Consider the following 13,058-nt stretch of genomic DNA (forward strand, 5'->3'; position numbering starts at 1 on the left):
AGGATAGGCAAACACCTAAAAAATTAGATAGCATTTGTTGCCCTCAACACAGAGAAACTAAAGCAGATACTTTAAAGCAACTGAGGCCAATAGGAGAAGGCGATCAGGAACTAGAGAAAAGGTTTGTTTGAGAAGAATTAACTTAGAAGGTAACACACATGCACAGGAAATCAATGGGAGTCAACCCCCTGTATAGCTATCCTTATCTCAATTATCAAAAATCCTTGGTCCTTCCTATTATGGCTTATACTCTCTCTTCAACAAAATTAGAGAAACTATTTTACCTGGCAAAATGGTTTCTGCTGGGTAGCGAGAGGTAAGGGGGGCTAAGGAAGAGAGCAGATGGGGGGGCAAGGGAGAGGGTGGGGGGAAGGGGGGAGAAATGACCCACTGTATGCACATATGAATAAAATAAAAATTTTAAAAAAAGACAAGCCAGAGTGTGGGGAAATGGTCAGGCTCACACTTTTATAATACCCTCATGACAACTAATTCAGGATTCCTTGAGAACAACCTTAGTCCCTTTCAATATATGGTGCTCAGTGACTTAACTAGCTTTCCCTAAGCCCAACCTATTAAAAATTCCAGCATCGCTTCCTATCACCATGGCTCAGGAGACTAGGTTTCCCACAACATGAAACTCTGAGGGACAAATTACACCCAAATCATAGCAGGTAATGTTGGATGCATCAATTGATGTGACTGTGGTGGTCATCACACATTATACATACTTAGCAAATCATCAGGCTGTGTACCTTTAATATATGTAATTCTTGTTTGAAATTAAATTGTTTTAAAAAGTAGTACTCTCAGCCCCTTGACCTAGAAAATATCCTTCTGGAGTCTGGAGAGTATGTGTGTGTGTGTGTGTGTGTGTGTGTGTGTGTGTGTATACGTGCGTGTGTGTGTGTGTGTGTGTCTGTGTTTACTACTTGGAATGTGGGAAATAAATAATCTGGTGAGCATTATAATAGATATTCTCCCATTATGACAAAAGGTGAGTTAGGATAAAATCTCTGTAGGAAATCACTGCTATTTTCTAGAGTTTATTTTCCAAACATTGCTGCAACCTTTAAACATACTGCTTACACTCATCACTTCTCCTGGTGAAACATTTCAGTGTCCTGTAATTAACTTCAAATATCACTGATACCGATTTCTTGTTCTCTCATCTTCTGGACCTCATTCTTCAAACCACGCTGGATAATTCTGTTGCTTCAATATATCAACTTCCACTACTCAAAGTGTGTGCCACAATATCCCTTGGATTTCTGAGTCCTCTCCAAAAATGTCATCACAGAATCCTCCTCACTACTCTCTTTTCTAACATCTTTTACATTAAAAATTAAAATAAAATTCCACTGATGCACCATTTCTCAATAATCAAAATGACAAGAATACATGTGTGCAATCATTGACTCTTTTGACTATGTTCTGGGCTTATGAACTGCCATAGCAAAAGGTAAAATTATACAATCACTAAGAAGTGAAAATTTACAGTATTGATCAAAAGTGTAACATTTGGGCTTCTTGACTTCACAACACCAGATCTGGATATTTGTCCAATAGAACGTTAGAATGTATAGCATATCCAGCTATTATTGGTACAATAGTAGAAATTAGAAAAAACTCAGAAAAGCTGATAACACAAATAACACTCTAGCCACAAAGAAACATAATTGTGTATCTATAAAGGTAAAGAAGCTTTCTGTGTTTTAATATGATTTTTTTTTCTTTTTCATGTTTTCACATTTTATTCCATAAAATTATTCCTGAAATGTATTACTAGGTTCAAATAAAGCAGAATTTAAAAAAATACTCTATCTCATAGATAATATGTCTGCAGTAAAGGTTAGATATAAATATATATTTTATAGATAAATATTTATTTATATGTAAATACACAATAGAAAACAGATAACAAGTGCATTGAAGATGTGGAGAAAAGTGGGAGCTTGCACACTGTTGTGAGGAATATAAATCAGTATAGCCATTATGAAAAACATGATGAAGATTCCTCAAAATAGTAAAAATATAACTCCCACAGACCTAGCAATCATACTTCTGAGTATCCCCCCAAAATGAAATCAACATGTTAAAGAGATGTCTTTACATACATGTTTATTACAATGCACAATCATTGTAAGTACACATGAATGGATGAATGGATAAGCAAATGTACTAAATAAATACAATGAAATTTTATTCTACCACAAAAAAACATGAAATCCTGTCTTTTACAGAAACAGATGAATTTGGAATATATTGTGCTAAGCAAACTGAGCCAGACACAGAAATATCACATTATCTCACTCATGTGTGAGATATATTTTTAAGTTGATCTTATAGAAGTAAGGAGTATTATGATGGTTACCATGGTCTAAGTTTGTTGGTGGGTCTGGTTAGATATTGGTCAAAGGCTACAAGTTTTCAGTTACATAAGAAGATAAATTAAAGAGATCTAATTTTACAACATGATGTCTAAAAGTAACAATATTTTATGTTCTTAAAACTGTTAGGGAGTAGATGTTAAGTGTTGTCAGCACAAAATGAACACAATGTGATGTAATTCACAGGTTCACTGTCTAGTTTGGTAATTTCACAATATATACATACTTCAAAATATCATGCTGTGGACAATAAATTCAATAAAATTTTAGCTATAAATCGAAAATTGTTAAAAATGTGAATAAATTAATGGATGAGTGTGTTGTTATACTCAACAATAACAAAGACTCTACATTGGAAATACATAAAAACACACACTGGAAATATATAAAACAGGCATGGCACAGTAGCTCACTTCTGTAAATGAAGTTACTTGGAAGGCAGAGATTGGGAAGATCACATTTTGAGACCAGATAAGGCAAAAAGTTAGCAAGACTCCAATAAGCCAGGCATGGTGTCATATGCCTGTGATACAAGCTTTATGGGAGGCCATAGGTAAGAGGATCATTGCCTGAAGACACCCTGGCCAAAACCAGGAGACCCTACCTGAAGAATAACCAAAGCAAAAAAAAAAAGGGCTGGGATGTGAATTAAGTGGCAGAGAACCTGGCTACCAAGCTTGAGGTTCTGCATTTGAAACCCAGTATTACCAAAAGAAAAGAAATATATGCAACAACCTGGATAAACTTACATGCAAAGTATAAGACAAAGAAGCAAGATGCAAACATCAAATGAAGACATAATGGTACCTATGGACTTGATGGCCAGGTCAGCAGTTATTCTTGGAGGCATTGATTATAATAGAGCATAACAGATACCTAAGTTATTCATGATCTGTTGTTGATCAGGATTTTGGTTACATGAACTTCTGTGCACAGAAAAATTTCATAGATATTTAGATTTTTGTTTTGTGTGCATTTATTTGTGCACTTACATTACTAAAATAAACTTTTACTTAGAAAAACATCAAGATACAAACTGTGTAACAAAGTAGACACCTTGAATATGTGGTATGTAGTAGACCTTGGGTATGTGGTATACATACATATATATTTGGTGTTTGTTTATTTTGATACAGGGTCTTGTAGTGTAATCCAAACTGGCCTTGAGTTCAGAATCCCCTCACCTCAACTCCTGAGCACTGCAGTTACAGCCATGCACCACCAGACCTGGCCCAACACATAATATTTTCATGTCGCATACACTCTGCACATCTCCTAAATACCTCCCCCTCTGACATCTAATATGTCCTTCACATTGCACTCATGAACTGTCATTCTGTAGTTAGTTGAGTTCCCCACATTGTCACCCTCTTCTGTAGATACTATTACCATTTTTCTCACCAATTGGCATTTTTGTGTCCTCTCAGGAATTGTTATTTTTAAATTAACTTCCCCCAAATAACCCAAGGAAGAGACTGGTTACACTGAGTTAATGGTACCTGGAATAAAACTCTCAAGTGACAAGGACCAAAAATACTTGCAAGGAAAGCTCTCTAGAGAGTTCAAAGCACATGCCCTCATTTTCCCAGATGGGATGAAACATGAATCAATGCCCATGCCTAATAGACATATAGGAGAAATCAGCTACCTTCATCCAGACCTGCAGCCTCTTACTTTGACAGGATCTACCAACCCTGTTGACTGAGCAGTTCCTTCCTTCCCTTTGATCACCCAGAGAGCTTTGGATTTAAAAGGCGAATTTTGGTACACCAGGTGAAAGCTAATTAATTGAGAAAAAACTCATTTCTACCTTAGTCCAAGTGATATACTTGTTATGTCTTGACCCCCATTTCTTTTAGGAAAGTTGCAGGGCTAAAAATTAAAGATTTTGATAAAATGTGTTGAGTATATCATAACTATTCTGATCCTAATTCCACCACTGTGCCTTTGTATATCGTCTATTATACACAAGAACAAAATTTCTACCTCTTCTTAACAGGCTTATTGGTAGACAGAAATAAGTATCACTGCCAATTCCTGCTTCTACTGCTGCTCAAGTATCCTCATATCTACCTCAGAATATTGACATTATAAAATTATTCATTCAACTGAGATGATTCATCTTTATATTCCCCAGTAAGGTTGAGAATGAAATGTCATGATCTCCTTGGCTATATTTACAAATGATTTGGTTCTTGGTTTCTGAATTTGCCTGAATTAGGTTCATTTATATTTCCTTTGATAAATGTATCCCAGAACTAGGGGACACACCTTTCTTCACATGCATCTCTAAATGAATTTAGTAGGGCAAGGTACTGTCTGTGGAAACATGGTGAGGACTTGTCTTCAGAAAGAAACAGAACCCAAAAGGATAAAGAAAAAGAAAATATCTGTATAAATTTTTTGAGCATACATAATGCACTAGGTGGTTTTATAGAATTTCCCATTCAACCCTCATAGAATTCCATTAAAGTAGGAAGTTTTATAGCAGTGTTAGATCTTAAAGACTTGAGGACCGGGCTTGCTAAATAAATGGCTGTGGGACCTGCAGAGATTAATTTACTGTGAAGTCTGTGGTCAGGGTATAGTCTTCGTGGGAATATTTGAAGAGAACAAAATACAAACCCAATTGTATCTCTTTTCTAAGGTTGAAGTGAGACCAGAGAGGGGTTTGAACACAACCTGAGTAGTTTGAAGAAAAGGAAACAGGTATCAAAGGAAACAAACAATAAGGAAGAGTTCAGGAAGTCAGTGGTAATTGCTACTCCATGAACAACTCCAAACAGCGCCTCCATGAGAAGAATAAATCTCCCCTCAGACCATACCAGGCTACTGTAGTTCTTGGTGACCTACTTGACCTCTTCTTTACCAAACAATACCCTGAAAGAAAGAGCACAGAGATACTAGATGATGCAAGAACCTTTGTTCTACACTTGTGGATTGACCCCTAAATTCTGAAACCTATTAGATTTGATATGTGTTTTTAATGATTTATTTTTTATTAAGGAAGCAGGACATTCTCTCCTGAAATTATATGCACACCCAAGTACAAATGCAAATAAATCTGCTATTACCATTTAGAATATATGAATAGACCAATGAAAGCAACACAGTGATTTTGTGCAACTTTTCTATCACTGGTTGACATATTACAGAAAACTGTACATTAAAGGAAACTGGGTTGAGAACAATACAGATTTAGACTCAGCAAGGAAAGACTCACCTTCTCCTTTGATTTTTAAATCTGAGCTCAAGCCACTCTTTCTAAAGAAAGCCTTCCTTCCATCTAAAATTTCTGTAGGAACGTCTCGCCCTTTTCCTGAGGGCATCTTTTGTTACTTGTTTGTGCATGCTTTTAAAACTAACTAGTCATAGGGTAAATGGCTATTTACCAACCTACATAGTGACATCAGAGGGCACAGTCTCTGAAATTTTGAAAATATAATCCTGTTGAACATGGTGGCACCTGTCATCCTAGCACTTAGGAAGCAGAGGAAGGAGGATCATGAATTTGAGGCCAGCCTGGGCTACATAGCAAGTTACAAATCACCCCAAGTAACACAGTGAGTCCCTGTCTCAAAAAATGTAATCCTTTACACAATGCCAGGTATCTGAGTAGGTTCTCAGTGTGCTTCCTAAAAACATGCTCATTGTTAGTGCTATCCAAATGATTTAGAAGACTATGTAAATGTCTCACTGTTGGAAAAACTATGTATATTGAACTATTCTATTTCCTGAGCCTCTGAGGTTTGGCTTTCATTGTTCACGAGTATGCAGTCTTCCCATAGCCTTGGCATCATGCATGTACCTTCTGCAGATGTCCTCTCTCTCTGCCACCATGGCCAGAATTCCCTTTCCTTAACTACTAAATTATCAAGTGCTTGATAAGAGGAAACTACTACAATAAATGAAGCAATGTACATATTTGAGGAATTCAGAGAATGCAATTACAATTATGGGAGGAAGGGATGTGTGAGTTCAAATTTTAGAGGAGATACTGTGGAGAGTGGAACTTTCAGGGTGGAGATAAGACCATGAGATGTGAATCCAGTCTCTTAATGTAACAATGACTGGCTTTGAGTTAAACACATTTCATTATTTTGTTAATTTTTGTTCAGAATCCAAACTGATCCTTCTTGTTCAGCCTCCAGGAACTTAAATTAAACTCATAGGGAGTGAAAATAAATGCACAATCAAAATCTGTCTTTAAAATGTATCCTCCAGGTCTTCAAATAATAAGCCAATTTGGCATAAACTAATGACCTCATCCACCAGAGATCAGAATAAAGAACTTTACTCTGGAAATCCATGGACAGATGAACCAACAACCCAAGCCACAGCAGGAAATAAGAGAGGAGAATGTTTTTCTTTTGTTAAAAATGTTATCTACCCCTCAGGACAGCAGTGCATCAGTTCTCATGTCTAAGAGACTTCAGTCCTGTTTTCTGACCCAGCATTTTTCTTCATGCCTTTGTGATAGTGCTGGAATTGCATACTATGCATAAAGGTGTCCTCAACCAGCCTGGATATACAGTGAGGCAACGTGGATCAATATTTAACAATCCTGGTTTAAAGAAAACAGACTATAGATACTTCTTAACTCTTTTTAAGACCTGTTTGGTTTTTGGAGGATTTTTTTGTACGTACTGGGGATTAAAATCATGGCCCTGTGCTTGCTAAGCAGATGCTGTGACACTTGAGTCATGTCCCCAGCCCTCAAAATCTTTTCTATAACTGCATTCATTACATTTTAGTTCTAATGGTAAGCTCCTCTATTTACAGACATCTTACCACCTTAAGATAATAAGGTGTGCAATGTCCTTGTACCTTTCTAAATGGAATGTTTCAAACATAGCTTTGTATTTTTAGTATTAATTCTTATGTAGTACAACATTAAATATTTTATCATCTCTAATACTTTGGACAGTTTGTAAATTTTTTTTGGTGGTACTGTGGTTTGAACTCAGGGCTTTGAGCTTGCTAAGCATATGCTCTACCACTTCAGTCACATCTCCAGCCCAGGCTGTAATTTTTAAATTTATTTTATTAGCATGAATTAATTGTACAAAGGGTTTCACTGTGATATTTAAGTACATGCATGTAATGGATTTTGATCAAACTCTCCCTTTCTATTACTTTCTTAAGTCCCCTCTATCCCCCTTGTAACAGTTTTTTTGTGTTTCATTATGATGTTTTCATACACATATATAGTGTACTTCAATGAAGTTTATTCTCCAACACTGTCTTCTTTCCAGATCCCTGCTCCTGCTGGTTTATACCCCCCAAAAAATCCCCCTTTTACCATTGGGATAGGTTTTTATAGGTCTAGATTCATGTATGAGCAAAGACATGTGATATGTGTCTTTCTGATCTCTGTCAATATAATGATCTCAAGTTCCATTCATTTACCATGAAATGACTTAAATTCATTCTTTATTCCTGAATAATAATCAGTTGTGTATATGTACTGCATTTTCCATTCATGAACATTGGAGGTCTTCCCATTTTCTAGTGTCTTGTATTCCTTCCCTCAGTGCTATAAAGTATTCAGTGTAGAATTCTTTCACCTCATTTATTACGTTTATTTGTAGGTACTTTTTTTGAGGGTATTGTGATTGGGAATATTTTCCAGGTTTCTTTCTTATCCTGCTTGATTTTGGTATATAGAAAGCTACTTATTTTTTATTTGTTAAATTTGTATTCTGCTATTTTGCTGAAAGTGTTTATCACATCTACAAAATTTTTGGTGGGATCTTTAGGGTCTTTTAAGTATATAATAGTATCTTCTGCAAATAAGAATAATGTGATTTCCTTCTTTTCTATCCATATTCCTTTTATTTCTTTTTCTTGGTTTATTGCTTTGGATAAGAATTCAACTACTCCATTGAATAAGAGTGCAAAGAGTAGAAACTTTTGTCTCATTCTTGACTTAGAGGAAATGGTTTCAGTTTTTCCCCACTTAGTATTAGATTAGCCATAAGCTTATTGTATACAGCTTTTATTATATTGAGGTACTCATACTCCTAGATTCTTCAGGTCTTTTATCATGAAGGACTGTTGATTTTTGTCAAGGTTTTTTCAGCATCTATTGAGATGCTCCTGCGATTTTTGTTCTTAATTCTGTTTACGTGCTGTATCACATTTATTAAATTTCATATGTTTCAATATCCTTTCATTGCTGAAATAAAAGTAACATGATCATGGTGTATGACATTTTAATGTGTTGTTGGATTCAATTTGCAAGTATTTTAAGGATTTTTGCATCTCTGTTCATCAAGGAAACTGGCCTATAATTTTTTATTTTGTTGTGTCCTTACTGGTTTTGGTTTCAGGATAATACTGGCTTCATAAAATGAGATTGGTAGCCTTCTTTCTCTTTTATTTATGGAATAGTTTGAGGATTACTGGTGTTAGTTCTTCCTTAAAGGTCTGGTAGAAGTCAGCAGTGAATCTATCCAGACATGGTATCTTGGTGAGAGACTGTTTATTACTGTCTCAAAATCATAGTTCATTATAGATCTACTTAAGTGGTTGATATGCTTTTGAGTCAGTTTAGTAAGGGCATGTGTGTCTAGAAATTTATTTGCTGCTCAATTTTCCAGTTTGTTAGAACTTAGGTTTCTAGAATATTCCCTAATGATGTTCTGAATTTCATTTTTTGTTTGTTTGTTTGTTTGGTTCTTGGTCTTTAACTCAGGATCTGCAACTTGAGCCATTCCACCTTTTTTGAAATAGGGTCTCATGAACTGTTTGCCTAGGCTTGCTTCAGACTGTGATCCTCCTGATTTCTGCCTCCTGAGTAGCTAGAATCACAGGTGTGAGCCACCAGTACACACCCCCATTGGTATATTTGGTTGTTCTAACATCCTTTTCATCTCTAATTTTGCTAAATTTTTTAGTATAGATAGAGGTTTTTCTTTCAGTTAGTTTGCATAATCTTTTTCATATTTTTAAAGAACCAACTTTATTTCATTGATTTTTTTGTATTTTTCTTTTCATTAATTTCTAAACTAATGCTTATTATTTCTTTGCAACTACCAAGTTTGGATCTGACTTGTTCTTATTTTTCTTATAACTTGATATGTAACATGGGGCTATTTATTTAAGATCTCTCTTATTTAATGTAAGCAACCACAGCTATAAACTTTCCTCTTACTAATGCCTTTGCTGTGTCCCTAAGGTTCTGGAAAATTTTGTTTGCATTTTCATTTGAAAATGACCCACTAATCCTTTGGCAGTCTATTGTTCAATATTCATGTGTTGAATATATTCCATGTATTGTTCATATTTTGCTATTGATTTCTGGTTTTATTCCAATGTGGTCTCATACAATTCAGGAGGTTATCTCAGTTTTCTTAAATGTGTTGATTTGCTTTCATATCTTAAATATTATTTATTTTGGAGAAAATTTTATGTGCTGCTGAGAAAAATGTGTGTTCTGCAGCTGTTCCATAGAATATTTTGTCGATATCTCTTAGCTTGATATGATCTATAGTGGTATTTAATTCTGAAGTTTCTTTGTTGATTGTTTTTTGCTCTGGATGATGTATTTGTGAGAATGAATTGTTGAGGTTACCACTATTATTGTGTTGGAGTCCATTTGTTCTTTCATGTCAAGTAGTGCTTGTTTTATGAAATTATGTGCCCTGACTTTCTGTGCTCTTATTATCCCTAAACCTGTACTTCTACCTCTCAAGTGACTGACATGGTGTCAGTGGTAGGAAAGCCTCAGTTAAACTACATTCTTTCTAAATTTTTATTAATAGTTAATGAAGTCAAGGGATTTGGGACTACAAATAAGAATGTGAGTCTTGTTTATCCAGTTCTGCTATATATAGGAAATGTTATCTTTGGAGTTATGGATAATGTGGGGAAGATGAGCTCAGAGCAGCAAATAAATTTCTGTGGGTATAATAATATCTTAACAAACATTAACGGCCAATACATAACATAATATTAATGAGTGTTTGAAATATTTTTGTTTGTGCATATGCAGGAGCTTGAGCATTCCAACAGTTGTATCTCTCTCTCAGAATCATGTCTAAATACATAATGTTTGATGTTCAAGGAAATATTTCCACAGAGGTTTGCTTTAGCTGTTGCTCATTCATTGTCTAAAGTACATAGCCATCCTTGGGTCCTGATAATCTCTACAGATAAAGAAAGAATAAAGCACTATTCATAAAAATATAAGCCTGCAGAGGAAAAATATGTAAGGAAAATATATAAAATCAATTTGGTATATAAACATAGGACTCAAATGTTTCACATTGAATGTCTTCATTTAATTTAATTAATTTAATTTTCTTCAAAGCAAAATTTCCCATGGGTGTTAGTGGAGTTATTTTTAACTTAGTTTAAAAAAAGACCCTTGAAGAAAATAAATAGATTAGGTAAGGACAAGGAAATTAACATCAGTGAAGGGTAATGGGAGAGGATGTAACCAGCAGTAGAAATAATAGCAGATTCATGTAAGCTATGTGAAATTAGGAAGAAGCTTGTTAAAAACAAAACAAAAACATCTATTCTTTTTAAAACACAATCAACTGAATTAATGTTGAAATGTCTACATGGGTTGAACTGCTTCAATACATAGAAGAGTAAACACATATGACTGCTTCTCGTGTGAAGGCCTCCAAGATTTAAAAAGAAGAAAATTTTGGCAGGTATCTCCTACCCCCCAACATCCACCCTAGTTTCCTCTCTCTGATACAGAACTTTCTCATCTAAAGAACTGTTATACACGTGTAGAAATGTGTTTAGACTAGTTGACTTGGGACAAATGCTGTAAATTAATTCATCAAAAAACTCACATTATTCACTGAAATGTGATCATGTAAATAAAGTGTTTCATAAGATTGATTTTTTTTTTTGTTGATGGAGGTATAACTCTGTGGACAAAGTGGACATTTCAATTTTGTCTGCTGTTTCTGTTTCTTCACTTAGCTGTGTGTGGCCACTGCATCTGAAAATGCTTCAAAGAGGAGAAATGTTCAATCAGACCAGAGTGATTCAGTTCATCCTCAGGGGTTTTTCAGATGCCTCAGAATTGAGATTTATCATCATTTTATTTTTCTTGTTTGCTTATACATTTTACCTCCTGGGGAACATCTCCGTTATTGCAGCTGTGATTAGAGAAAGCCGGCTCCACTCCCCCATGTACTTCTTCCTGAAGAATTTATCTTTTCTAGATATGTGCTACACTTCACTTACCATCGCCAAAACTGTGATTACCTCCTTCAAGGGCTCTAGTGTCATCTCCTATCTTGAGTGTATAGCTCAGCTTTACATATTTATTACACTTTCATCCACTGAGTGCTTTCTGCTCACAGCCATGCCTTATGGCTGATGCTTGGTAATCCTCAAGCCCCTAATCTATGGGAGCACAAGGAGCCAGAAACTCTGCTCTGAACTAGTCTTCATGGCCTGGGTAAGTGGGGCCATCTACTCAGCCTTCCACACCCTCAACACCTTCTCCCTTCCTTTCTGTGGACCCAGTGTTATTAAGCATTTCTTCTGTGACATCCCTCCTGTCATGAGACTTTCTTGCACTGATTACCACTACAATAAGCAGACTGGCTTTGCTGTCAGCAGCTGCATTGTCATGAGCTCCTTTGCCCTCACAGTCCTGACCTATGTCTTTATCATCTCTACAATTGTTCAGATCCCCTCTGTGGATGGTAGGTGGAAAGCATTCTCTACCTGCTCCTCTCATCTGACCACAGTTATTTTGTTTTATGAAACGGGAAGCTTCACGTACTTGAGGCCTGCCTCTCAATACTCCCCAGCTCAAGGTCGCCTAGCATCTATTTTCTACTCCATTCTAACACCTGCTTTGAATCCTGTAATATACTGTTTGAGGAACAAAGATATGAAAGTTGCTCTGCAGAAACTTTATTTTGAACAGAAGCACTAAGTCATAGAAAATACAATTTGGGGGCTCTTTGGAAGTTCAGTGACTCTTGCTGGAGCCAAAAATCACTTTGTTCCTCTTCTTCCTTTCCTTCCTCTGACACTTTAAACTATTGTCCCTACAGTGCTGCTCCCCTTCTCATTAATCTTTCATATCAGCCATTTGCTACACTCCTGTAAGAGAAGCACACAATTTTTTCTACTTCTTCAGAAGTCTCAAAAACATCTTGTTTTAAAGAATTCTTGTTCTCCCAGTGTATCTTTTAGATTTCATGTTTTTTTCTGAACATTAGTGAATATAATACTATCAAATCTTTATCATAATCTTCATATAATGGCCCCTGGTTTGAAATTTCAACTTTTTCTTGACCTCAATTTCCTGAAAATACCATATACACTACATATTTAACATTTCAAAAATCTAAATCAATTTCAGTTATTGCTGGTGTTATCCATTATCTTTATCTTATATATAATTAGACTGAGAATCAAATTCCACAGAGGATGAATTCAAAGAGGTATTTAAATTCTAATGCCCACTGCTGTAATCACTGCAGAAGTTCAATAATAGTAATTCTTTCTACTTTCTGATTTAGGAAACCTGTCTTAAACAGTCTTTCAGGATCAGAGTCACACACTTGACAAAAAGTTATAAGTTTTTATTCTTATAACTGCATAGTTTACTAATTTTAAGTAAATGAGGATTCATTCATTTGGCACGTAAAAATATTAGTCAGTACTGAAAATACTCTAAAC

General features: G+C 35.5%; 1 pseudogene; it reads left to right on the plus strand.

Moving 5' to 3' along the window:
• Positions 1–11,379: 11,379 nt before the first annotated feature.
• Positions 11,380–12,306, plus strand: LOC109696438 (olfactory receptor 5V1-like; annotated as a pseudogene).
• The last annotated feature ends 752 nt before the right edge of the window (positions 12,307–13,058 follow it).

This window comes from Castor canadensis, chromosome 15, assembly GCF_047511655.1.
Source record: "Castor canadensis chromosome 15, mCasCan1.hap1v2, whole genome shotgun sequence".
Lineage (NCBI taxonomy): Eukaryota > Metazoa > Chordata > Mammalia > Rodentia > Castoridae > Castor > Castor canadensis.